At 39.5% G+C, this 13,069-nt stretch overlaps 1 protein-coding gene across 5 annotated transcripts in view; it reads left to right on the forward strand.

Moving 5' to 3' along the window:
- The first annotated feature begins 5,459 nt into the window (after nt 1-5,459).
- Nucleotides 5,460-13,069, forward strand: part of LOC140739328 (CCR4-NOT transcription complex subunit 6) — an 89,171-nt gene continuing 81,561 nt past the window's right edge. The window contains exon 1 of one of the 5 annotated variants that reach the window (XM_073067526.1): nt 5,460-5,483. The gene's annotated coding sequence lies outside the window, so the exon portion shown is untranslated. Of the gene's footprint in view, nt 5,484-5,763; nt 5,987-6,449; nt 6,542-13,069 lie in introns of those variants that run through there. The other 4 variants (XM_073067521.1, XM_073067523.1, XM_073067524.1 and 1 more) reach the window with 4 other exon arrangements.

The following is a 13,069-nucleotide window of genomic DNA, read 5'->3' on the forward strand; positions in this document are numbered from 1 at the left end:
AATGTGCTGCCTGGTACGGTGGTAGAGGCAAATACCGAAGGCTTTTAATATACGGTACATTTAGATAGGCACATGAATATGAGGAAATGGAGGGATATGTAGGTAGGAGGGATTAGTTTTTGGTAGGGACTTGATTTGCATTTTGACTGATTTTGCACAACATTATGGGCTGAACTGCCTGCTCCTGTACTGTACTGTTCTATGCTCTAAAAAGAAAACCCACTCTTGAAACGGTTTGAAAATAAAGGATTGCATCAATGGGTTGGCTTACCTGGCAGATATTTTTAACCACATGAATAAAATAATCTTTCAATTCAAGGCGTTGAAGTCACCAATATGGATTCTACTGAAAAATTACAAGCTGTTTTGGCTGAGCTGCCAATATGGAAGATAGTAGTAGAGGCAGACATCTTTGCAAACTTTCAACTGCTGGAGGAAGTGCTTTACCAAGATGGAGTTGAGATACAAAATTCTGTCAATTTCTTTGCAAAAAGACATCTGTAAACACCTGGAAACACTTAAGAACTCTTTCAAAAGTTATTTCCATCTTGATGGCAGTAAAGTTGAACCATGGATCTACAATTCTTTCCTTTCTGATATAAACTGTATCAAAGATGTTGATCTAGCCAAAAATGAACTCATTGATCTTTGAACAAAAAACCTAACTACAAGGGAGTTTAACTCAAAAAGCCTTGAAGAACTCTGGTGTTCCTTGAGAGAAGCATATTCTTGCTTTGTCAAGTGAGCTATGGAAGCCTAAATTCCATTTGCAACAACGTATCTTTGTGAATGAGGATTTTCAACATTTATAACCATTAAAACAAAAAAATCAAAATTGATTGGATGTCCAACATAACGTGTGTTGCTTTGTCAAAACCACCCCACAGTTTAATTTTCTTATTTAAGCTAAGCAACAACAGCTTTCACACTGATGTCTTTAAAAAAATAAAATTTAATTTGAACTTAGCTACATTTTAAATTAAGTCATTATTTAATGCATAAATAAAGAAGCACATATATTACTATATCACAAATTTGTTTTTAAAAATATTTTGATAACTGGATTTCAATATAAATGGTTTATTTTGTAATCCTATGTATTTTATTTTATATATTTAAATACATTATTCTGAGAAGAGGTCCATAGGCTTCACCAGATTGCCAAAGGGGTCCATGGCGTAAAAAAGGTTAATAGCTCCTGCAATAGACAGAGTTGTCATGGGGAACTTACTGGAGGTACAGGGTAATGACCCAAAGTCCCTTGCGTCCACTAGCCGGCAGTTCTTAAGATCTACTAACAGTCCTTTGACGCACAGGAAAATCTGCGGCAAGCAGGGGTGTAGCAACTTTAGCCAAAGCAAAGTTCCATGTGCAGTGTCATCTACTGAAGCAGAGTGTCACATGTTGTGCCCCATAAGACCAGACCCTGTTGCCATTGGCAGCCTCCAGTGAGGGTCCATCACTCTCTGACTTAACATCAAAGGGCGATGTTGGCAGAACACTCAGTTGAGCGCCGTGTCATACAGGAAGTGTCGTCCCGAAAGGCTGTCTGTAATGAACCCTGGCAACTGGAACCTACTGTGTTCTCAGAGCTCCAATGTCCCGATGTGTGGCACTGTCAAAGCTGTATGGTGGTCAGCACATCTTGGCATTCGTGCTGAAGAGCACGTGGGAAAAACGTAGACCCAGTGGTGTCTGGTTCGATGCCTTGGACATGAGTTATCTGAAGGTTCCGCTGACAGGGCTTGTTGAGACAGGGAGAGGAGGAACGTTGCACCTCTGCCTGGCTGAGTGTAGACTATTGACTAATTTAGCAAACTCCCTATAGTCCTTCACGTGTGTATTAGTGAGAGTTATGCAAACTTGATTAGGCATTTGTTGCATAACAAATTCTTTATAAATAAAACAAGGATGGTGATTTCCCAAGAGAGATAGCATATGGTCCATTACTTCTGAAGGCCTAGCGTCACCCAGGCTGAGCAAGGAAAGCAACTGTTGGTTGTGCTCACACTCAGTGCAAAAGTCTGTAATAAGTGAGTTTTCAGAGTGGCATATTTATTGCATGCAGGCAGGTCTTCTAGTAGACTCAACACTCTGGTTGTGGTGGAACTACTTAGCGATGCTACAACACAATAAAATTTGGTATTGTCTGCTGTGATTTCTCACAGCGCAAACAGGGCTTCTGTCTGCGCAATCCATGCTGTGGTGCAAAGATGAGAAATCTGCAGACGCTGGAAATCCAGGCAACACACACAAAATGCTGGAGGAACTCAGCAGGCCAGGCAGCCTCCATGGAAAAGAATAAACAATCGACGTTTAAAACCCGAAACCCAGAACGCCGACTGTTTACTCTTTTCCATAGATGCTGCCTAGCCTGATGAGTTTCCCTAGCATTCTGTGTGTGTTCCATGCTGTAGTGTGCTGCTCCCAAAACTCCAGCAGCTTCCAAGCAACTGCATTGGTTGACATATTGTTGAGTAACTCTGGAATAGTCTGAGAACAAGGGGTCACCAGCATAGGATTTTGTGAATAAAACAAGCAAGAGTCATTCCATGTGCTTAAAAGCCGCAGCCCTTAACTTCCATTACGAACAAGCCAAAAGCAGATGCTTTACACTGACATTATTACGTCAGACACCGTATCTTAAAGTGACCACAACTCAATGATGGTGTTTGTGAATTATGTAGAACGATTTCTATTATGAACAATATTTGTCATCTGTCATCCATTACATTACCTTATACCACCATTGGGACAATTGGATGAGGAACAATCATATAAAGCAAGGAACAGAAATCCTGAGGGGGTAAGAGCAATGTGGAAAGGGCTGTGGTTAACAAAGGCCTTATTTAGAAATCATCAATTCATAGAAAGTTACAGCAGGAAAAGAGGACTTTTGGTCTATATCAAGCACCCAATTTTAGTTTAATCCTATCCTAACCCATCTTATTTTCCTCACATACCCAACCTCACCCTTGAAAATTTTCAACCTATTGAAACACAAGGGACAATTTATAATGACCAATATATCTACAAACCCACAGATCTTTGGGATGTGCAAGGAAACCCACTTGATCACAGGAAGCACACATATGCTTAAGAAAAAAAACATTATGTGGACAAAGCTTTGCAATTCTAAAACCATGCTGGAGGACAGAAGTAACTTTAGTAAAAGGATGGGAAAAAGGAATAAATGAAGAGGATATCAGAGAGGAAAAAACAGACAGCAACAGTTCCCGTACTGTGAAAGTGCTCCAGCAACCCAGGAAAATAATTTTCACTGGTCAGAAAAATAGCAAATTTGGCAGTAACATAGATTAAAACACAAGCCTGGGAAATTGCAGTCTGCTTAATCTAAAACAGCGAGGTGGATGGAAAGTGGCACCATGTGAATGAAAACAATCAATAGACTAAAAGGAAAAAACTTCCATGACAGCAATGGAAATATCAATTAGGGTTGGTTTGGAAGAGTCAAGACTTACAGAAATCAAAGATACTATTTACAGGTGGTGAGAGCTGGAAGGCAGAGTGGGAATGAAAAGGGATGTTCAGCTATTTCACCTTAACACACCTATGTGGAGTGAGGTCCTCATTCAACAAAAATGCCGGAAATCCTACCACTGGGAATGCTCGGTAGGTCAGGCGGGCCACATCTGTGGAGAGAAACTGGCAACGTTTCAGGTTGGTGACCCTTTATATGTAGACCTGCTTAAGAGTTCCAGCATTTTCTGACTTCATTTTGACCTGGAGTTTTGGTGCCGCAGGCATGGGAAGAGTATGCAGAGGGAAGTACTGCTAAGTCTGTTGTAACAACAAGTGGGTCACGGTGAGAGTATAGAGTCACGAATAATGGGTATGATTAGTTTTGGACTGGAATTACATAAGCCAAATTAATTATATTTTGATCTTCCTCGCTTGCAAGCTCACAGTTGTTTGTTGGTAAAACATTCATAATAGCAACCAATGCTGCTCCCTGTATTTTACTTACCTTCTGCACCATTAATTAACCAGGTTAAAAATTAAAAAATCTGTTTTCAAATTTCACTATAAGTCACCTATTCCACTGTACAGCAATTTTTTTTTCCAAAGTGTTGCTTCCTTAGAATTTTTTTGTGGTCATAATCGGTCACTTGAAGCTGAACACAAATATAATCTCAGACTACATGTATCATGTTGAAATTTGGAGAAACAATAAATTAACTTTTATTGAATGTAATACATTTAATTGCATAATGATGCTGACACTTGGCAATAGTTCAACTAAGATAAAATGTTTTGTTGATGATTTTCATTTGTACTCAGTGTCTGAAGCTTCTCACTTAAGTGTCCAACAATAATCAGCCAGCATTGATGGATTCCAAGCAATGCACAGAAAATTCTGGAGAAACTCAGCAGGCCAGGCAGCATAGATGGAAAAGAGTATAGTTGACGTTTTGGAACTATATCATCAGGACTTGGATTTCCAGCATCTGCAGATTTTCTCTTTTCTCTGAATTCCAGTTGCCCTGATACAATTTATCCATGACTGTAATGTCCAGGTGAAAACTTCCACCATGCTTGTCACTGACAGTGCCAAGATTTGCAAGGGAAAAGGTCTAAACGGGAATGCAGAAAATGCAAAGTGACATGTTGCACTTCATGACTTTGAATGCTGAAAGCATGTTGTTAATCAGCTGCATGTAGTTTGGTGCTCTATAGTTGCCAAGTAAAATGTCAACACCATTAAATGCCTTCCATGTGATTTTCTCTGGTCCTACTAATAGTTCTCCGAATTCTCCGATGACCTGTTTGAATTGTGGATCAACAAAAATGCTTTCCTTAATCTTGGCATCAGTTACTCTGCGAAACTTCTGTCTCAAGTATAGAAATCTTTCACAGAATTTTTTGTACCTGGTGACAGCAGATTCCATCGCTGCAATCTTGAACACAGTAATTCTGCTTTTGGCTTTGACAAACCCAAGTCTCTGACTAGATCATTTAACTCAGATTGAGTTAACAAATGAGGCTCACTCGACAAAGGTTTAAAATCTGCATCGGTGTCAATGTCGTTTTCTATTCCTGGCTCGTGCATCATGGCATCTTCATCTGTCTCCTCTAGACTCCATGTCTCTGGTGGCTTCGGGACTGGAAAATTATTATCATGCGGCACAGGTCTCATGGCTGAAGGGAGATTGGGATAATCAATGGATTTCTTGTTTTTAGCAGAGAAACCAGACACACTGGTCAGACAGAAGTAGCAGTCTGTCACATGATCCTTCTGTTCTCGCCATATCATCGGGACAGCGAACGGCATTGACTTCCGAGCGCCCCTGAGCCAGGCTCTGAGAACAACGGCGCAGGTTGCGCAACAAACGCGAGGAGCCCAGGCTTTGTCCTGGTCGCCAACTTTACACCCAAAGTACAGCTCGTAGGCTTTCTTAATGAGAGGAGTCATGCTCCGCCTTTGAGATTTCAGCGTATACTCGCCACAAATATAACAGAAGGTATCGCGGCCGTTGCAGCATCGGCGAGACATCGTGCCCCGGCACATACCCCGCCGCGGTGCTCGCAATGACCGCTCAGCGGAGATGACAGGGTACCGCGGTGAAAGACAACGAGCCAGGGAGGCGGGGTTCCGCGCCAGGCGCGCGCCCGCCCCGTCGGTTACTGGCGCCGCCCCGCGAGCCGCGACACGTGCCGCCAGCTCGCCCATTGCCGCGCCGATCTCCCTCCATTTGTTTTCCTTCCCGCGAGGCCGAGTGGTACGGTCCGCGCGGCAGCCAATCAGCGCGCCCCGAGGTGGGGGGAAACTCTCCGGGAAATAATGGAAAGCGGGCGCCATGATGATTGTTTGCTTTTAGAACGGGCTCGCTGCTGGGTTTATAGGCGAAAGCAAGAAAGCTCTAGAACTTTTGTTATGTGTTCGCAGGTACAAAAAATGTTTCTTCTTTACTTCCAACATATTGGATTACGGTTTCATTAGTTCCCTGCTTTGCTTAATTAAAAGGTATTTATTGTAGTGTGTAAACATATGAGCTCTGAATCGTGCGAGATTTTATATTTAAATTCAGAACTTCCAACTCAAGTTTTTTTTAAAAAATAACTTAGTTTTTTTTCAAGATCGTCAACCTCATTCGTTTTACTAGAGTATTGTATTTCTCTAAAAGTCTGTAGAGTCTTGGTTCAATGGAAAAACTAAGTCGCTTCTTTTATGTAGTAAACGTGAGGCCTACACGTTGTTAGTACTGGGGAGCTTTTATTTGAACGACAGAGTGACCTAGCTTTGTGGCGGAAGTGTGTGTGCTGGTTTGATTGACAGGCGTACATGCCACTCCAAGGCAGGTCGCTCGCCAATGCGGTGAGCGGCGGGTTTTTCAGCACCAATGGCTGCAGTTTAGGGGCAGGACATCCGCAATGAAGGTAGGTTGATTTCGAACGTAGTTTTTGTTGCGTCCCAGTTTAATAATGGTAATACTAGGGATGCGTGATTTGTTGGTAATCAGCCAGGCAGCAAATTGTTATATTTTTCTGTGTTTGCTATTGCACTTCATACTATCAGTTGGTAAGTGAATGTGGTTAGTGTATTAGAAAAGAAAGGTAGAAGAAATTATTACATTTGGGAGAAAATAATAGTTTTCCCGTGCAATTCTCAAGCCTTTGACTTTGCTACCACGTTTTTATTATAACAGTTAAGTTATTAATATAACAGTTAAGTTTTTAAGACTACGTGTTTGCTTCATAGACGCGCACTTCGAATTAGATAACCAATACAAAGAAGAACTTGTCCTGTGTGTGCATTTTACAGTAGTAATCGTTATTTGTAATTCACAGTATTCTTTGACGGTAATCCTAAGGAAAATCAAACCCCCCAATGTTTATTTACCACGTGCATTTGCTCAATATTCTTTTGAGCTACTCTGGAAACGTGAATTACAGATCGAAATAGCTCTTTAGATATTAAGACTTGTAATATGCAAGAAATACTTAACCTTATGAGGTGTAAGCATAAAGTGCCATTCTTCCATGGGTTTGCTTTGTAGATTGGACATTTTAGTAATTTTGTTTTCTGTTCCCCATGTGTTAAAACAAAGTTCAAGCTTGTAGTCAGAAGAATTGGATTTTTCACTAATGAACTGAGTATGTTTGTACTGTCACAGCTCACTTATGCTAATTCTTTGACAATTTTCATATTTTCCTGCCACTAAATATCCATCTACTTAATGTTATCATTATCCCATTAATATTTCTGGTTGGGTGCTTGAATTCAATGAACTTGTATGCATATGGATCGACAACAAATTCCTAACTCTTTAAGGCGGTGATTTTTTTTCCAATTTGTACTCAATATCTATAGTTTCACTAAAGAGTAAGCTAAATTGTTTATCAAAGTATCAGATGTTAACAACTTTAATTGGCTGTCCTTTCAACTGCCAAATGAAAACAAGGCAGAAAGTTGCAGTGGCTGAAAAGTGTTGTACATGCACTTACTGTTTGCTTGGATTTTAGCAATAAAGATGCTTTATTCTTTCATCTCAGTTATAACTACTCCTACCATTTATCCCCAGTAAAATTTTATCTGCACAATTTTTGTTGGAATTATGTTATTCGGAAACATTCCTCATAATAGTAAGCTTTCTCATGTGTATGGCTGACAGAGGAAATGTATTTTTAATTTTTATGCTTTCAATGATTGCAAAATGGAAGGAAGGGAAAGAGTTACAGGTGCTGAAAATCTGAATGAAAACTAGGAAATTCTGGAAGTACTCGGCAGACCTAGTATCATGTGTGAAGAGAGAAATGGCTAGCGTTTCAGACCAATGGTTTTTCACTTCTAACAAACTGTAAAGGAACCTTTAGGAGGCAGTGATCATAAAATGATACAATAAACCCTGCAGTTTGAGAAGGTGAAACTAAAATCAGATGTATTAGTATTACACTAGAGTAAAGGGCATGAGAAAAGAGCTGGTTAAAGTTGATTGGAATGGAACACTAGTGGGGATGATGGCAGAACAGCAATAGCTGGGGCTTCTGGGAGTAATTTGGAAAGTACAGGATCGATGCATCCCAAATATGATTTAAGTATTCCAAAGGGAAAATGACAACTGTAGCTAATGAGAAGTCAAAGACAGCATAAAAGCAAATGAGAGGGCATATAATATAGTAAAAATTATTGAGAAGTTGGAGAGTTGAGAAGCTTTTTTAAAATAAACTAACAGGCAACTTTTTTAAAAATAAAGCTCTGGGAGAAAAGATGAAATATGAAGGTAAGCTAGCCAGTAATATATAAAAGAGGCTGCCAAAAGTTTTAGAGTAAAATAGGGGGAGAATGGCTATTGGAAAATTACGCTGGAGTGGTACTACTGCGGGACAAAGAAATGATGAACAAACGTAATAAGTATTTTCATTTAGTCTTCACTGTGGAAGACATTAGCAGTATTACTTAAGAGAAAGTGCTTGGGAAACTGCAAAGTCTGAAGTCACCTGACCAGATGGAATATACCCCAGGGTTCTGAAAGAGGTAACTGAAGAGATTGTGGAGGCATTAGTAATGATCTTTCACAAATCACTAAATTCTAGAATGCTTCTGGAGGACTGGAAAATTGTAAGTGCCTCGCCACTGTTTCAGAAGGGAGGGAGGCAGAATAAAGGAAATTAAAGTCCTGTTATCTTGACTTAAGTGGTTAAGATGATGTTGGGAGTTCTTTATTAAAGATGAGGTTTCAAGGTCTTTGGAGGCATGTGATTAAAAATAAGCCATGGTTTCCTTGAGGGAAAATCTTGCCCAATAAAGCTATTGGAATTTTTAGAGGAAGTAACAGGCAGGATAGACAAAGAATTGGTGATGTGTACTTGGAATTCCAGAAGGCATTCGGCAAACTACTGCACATGAGGCTGCTTAATAAATTAAGAGCCTAAGCTACTACAAGAAAGAATGTATAGAAGATTGGCTAACTGACAGGAGGCAAACAGTGGGATTAAAGGGGGCCTTTTCTGGTTGACTGCTGGTGAGTAGTGGTCTACCACAGGGTTTGGTGTTTGGACAGCTTCTTTTCACGTTATATGTCAATGATTTGGATGGCAGAATTCATGGCTTTGTGGCCAAGTTTGTGTATATACAAAGCTAGGTGAAGAGGCAGTAGTGTTGAGGAAGCAGGAAGAGATTGGGGGAATGGGCAATGAGGTGGCAGATGAAATATAGTGTAGGGAAGTGTATGGTCATGCACTTTGGCAGAAGGAATAAAGTGTAGACTACTTTATAAATGGGGAGAAAATTCAGAAATCCAAGGTGGTAAGAGAGTTGGGAGTACTTGTGCAGGATTCACTAAAAGTTAGCTTGCAAGTTGAGTTGGTGGTAAGGAATGCAAATGGAATCTAACATTCATTTCAAGAGGACTAGAATATCAACACAAGAATGTAATGCTGACACTTTGGTCAGATTGCACTTGGAGTACTGAGCCCCTTGTCTAAGAAAAGATGAGCTGATACTGGAAAGGGTCTAAAGGAGGTTCATGAGAATGATTCCAGGAGTGGAAGTGTTAATGTATGAAGAGTGTTTGGCTCTGGGCCTGTACTCAGTGGAGTTTTGAAGAATAAAGGGGGATCTCATTAAAACCTATCAAATATTAAAAGGCCTAGACATAGTGGATGTAGAGAGGATGATGGTCTTGGACCAGAGAGCACAGTGGAATTTGTTTAGCCAGAGGGCAGTGAATCTGTGGAATTCATGCCGCAGATGGCTGTGGAGGCCAAGTCATTGACTATATTTAAACTGGAAGTTGATAGGCGTCAAAGATTACAAGGAGAAGGTAGGATAATGGGGTTGAGAGACAGTCATTAGCCATGATAGAATGGCAGAATGGACTCAATGGGCCAAATGGCCTAACTCTTCTGTATCCTATGGTCATATGGTCATGGACCTGAAATTTTAAGTCTTGTGTAAATGAATGTGAATATTTCCAATTGATACTTGTTTAGGACTTTAAACGTAGGACAATTATTAGATGCTTTTCAAATAAAAATAAGCAAAGAGTACCAAGTTGGTCAGAAGAAGCTTGGTCAAAGATTTCTATTTTAATAAGCTTTTTAAATGAATAAGAAAAGGAGAGAAGAGGGATATAACTGGAGGTATGGCTTTCAATTGTGACAGTTGCAATTGGGCACGGCTAAGGGTTGAATGGATTGTTGGACTGACCATTTAGAGACAAGACAATGAAAGAATTATAAAATTTGAGTGAAAATCAAGATCTGTTTCATATTAGTCTGCAAGTACAGGTCTGATGGGTAAATGGGATTTGCTGTGAATTAGGATACAAGTAGGAATGTTTGGACAGCCTTGTGTTTACAAGTAGTGAAATGAGAGGCTGGTCAAGTGTGTTAGAATAGGCGAGGCTGGATGTAATGCGGGTTAGCACAAGGATTTTGGCAATAAATGAACTGGCACAGAATGTTGGTGATGCTGTGCAGCAGAAATAGGAATATGGTTTGAAACCTAATTTGGGAGTCTCACACATTGAACCAGATTAGTTGTATCCTCAGTTTTAGAGTTGGTTAGAGATCAGAATTTATGATAGATGTAGCAGGTGAGGTCTTTAATCTTGGTAAAAATTGGAAGAAATTGATATTTAATCAGCAATAGATTTTAGTTAAGCAGCTGAACATGGTAAAGCATGGTGTCAACTATAGAAATTCATAGTGATTTTGGATTGCATTGCCGAAGCGAATCACATGGATGGGAAATGGAGGCGTATAATAATTAATGGGGAGTTATCAGAGGTACTGTGGGAAAAGAACACAGGGTTATGATTCCCTCCCCCAGCAATACTTGTGTAAATAAGAATGGTGTCAGTTTTTAACTAGCAAAATTGACTGCAGGGAGGTGTTGCAGAAAGTTGGTGTGATCAGCAAGTTATGTTTTTGATGGATTAAGATGAAGAATTTGTAACTTTTGCTATATTGAAAAAGGATCTGATCAGTGATTTTTAAATTTTAGCAAAATTTTTCCAAAGCAATATGCTTAGTGCCGGAAATATGAAATACAGTGGATTCCGGCTGTCCCAATTAGCTGAAGTTCCATGGAAATAGTTAAAAAGGTATAAGAAAGACAAACTACTGTTTAACTGAGTAACAAGTTATGTATTTAAGTGGAATACAGTATAAATTAGAGCTGTGCCAATAGTCCTACAGTACTTAAAAATTGTGTTTAGTTCCTAATAGTCATTGATGAAGGAATTCATCCAGTGTATGCAATGAACAAAATCAGTGGCGAAACCTAGTGCAGATAATGGACTTCCTTCATACAATGCTTTGATAATTGCATCCTCCAAAACTTCATTTTAATTGTAACATTCAAGATGATCGTTGTAGTTCCTAACTTGTAGAAGTAATATGTAGTAGTGAAATTGTTTCATTTTCACTCCTGTTTGTTTCTGGCATCTCCAAGCCTTGAATCCTTCAAAATGCAGTGAGCGAACCAGTTCAGAATAGTCTTGCTGCGTACTTCTCGACAACTATCAGTGAACACAAGAACATGCAACTGACACCATTTAAAAACTCTCTGCTTTAAGGACGGAGTAGCATCTTAACGGCCACACAAGTGCGCATGAATTACTATTTAGAACCTGTTCTGCAAGTTCCCAGCCCCAATTAAGCGACACAGTATCCCAAATAAATGAACGGAATCCCGGCAATTTTCTTGGTTTGTTTTTGTTCAAAAAAGAGTATGCACCGATTAACCAATAGTCCAATTAACGCGAATCCACTGTAATAATAGAAATGCTAGAAAACTTAGTGTGTGTACTGTGAACATAAGAATTAAAATAGCAGGAGTAAATCATTCAGCCCCTCAAAGATCATACCTGATCTTTTAACTGAGTGCCATTTTCCTACATTAAACATTATCTTTTGAATTCTTTAATCCAGAATATTAGCTGTGATTGGTATTCCAATAAATTTGAGGCTGTGGGATATACAATAAGTTTAGAAAGAGAAAGGTACCGTAGATGCCGGATTATAAGCCGCTACTTTTTTCCCACGCTTTGAACAGCTTTGAACACTGCGGCCTTTACTACGGTGCGGCTAATGCATGGTTTTTTTTCATGCCGCCAAAAACATTTTGCCTCATAACAGTAGACCAATAAAATTGATGAGTAGTTCACAGAGGTCCAATGAAATTGTACGATAAATCAAGCGCACTTTCACAATTAAATTATTGTAAATCAGTCATTTGTACTCACCCTCATCAACATGGAAAACACTCGAAGCATTGTGCTGCCTTTATGGCAGTTATTTAGTTTATAATATTTTCGCTTAGTAATTCATTTGTTAGTATTTTCTAGTTAAAGTTAGAAGTGTTTTAAGTATATTTGTTTTCTGTACTACATCCCGGGATGCTATGACGTCACATCCGGTTTCGCCGCGTCTTGTGGGAAAATACCGGTGAGCGCATTAGACCCGCGTGAGAACGCTGCTTTTAAGTTAAAGGCGATCAATAACTTTTCCTGGTAGGCTGCAGTATATATTTTTTTACCAGTCGTTAGGAGATATTGGAATGTTGTTCGTGCACTGTTCAGTAAAAAAGTATACGCAACGTAATTTGTGTGTTACCGATACGTATGTATATTTAAAAGTAGCCGTGTTACAGGCACGGTTCGAAAAAAAGCATTTGCAATATGTATTTGTTTATGTTACCATACGGATTTAATTAAAAGTTAAAAAATCCTCACGTGTAATATCTTTCTGTGTAAATATCTCATATTACAACGTGGGACACCTGCGGCTTAAAATCCGGTGCAGCTTGTACAAGTACAAAATTGATTTTCTTTCTAAAATTAGAGCTTGCGGCTTTTAATCAGGTGCGCTCTGTAGTACGGAATCTACGGTAGTTGTTTACAAGTATAGAGGTGAATTTTGGGAAAGAAGTTCTGATGGTAGATATGAAGAAAAGGACTTTGGACCTCCAATCAAAAAGTTAATACAATGTGCTAGCCTGCCAAGAAGGGCTGGTTAGTGCAAAAAGAAATAAAGGAGCTGGGACAGGATGTCAGGTACCAGGAGACATTGAAGCGGGGTTGAAAGAAAAAAGTGAAAACTT

Source organism: Hemitrygon akajei, chromosome 15 (assembly GCF_048418815.1).
Source record: "Hemitrygon akajei chromosome 15, sHemAka1.3, whole genome shotgun sequence".
Taxonomy (NCBI): Eukaryota; Metazoa; Chordata; class Chondrichthyes; order Myliobatiformes; family Dasyatidae; genus Hemitrygon; species Hemitrygon akajei.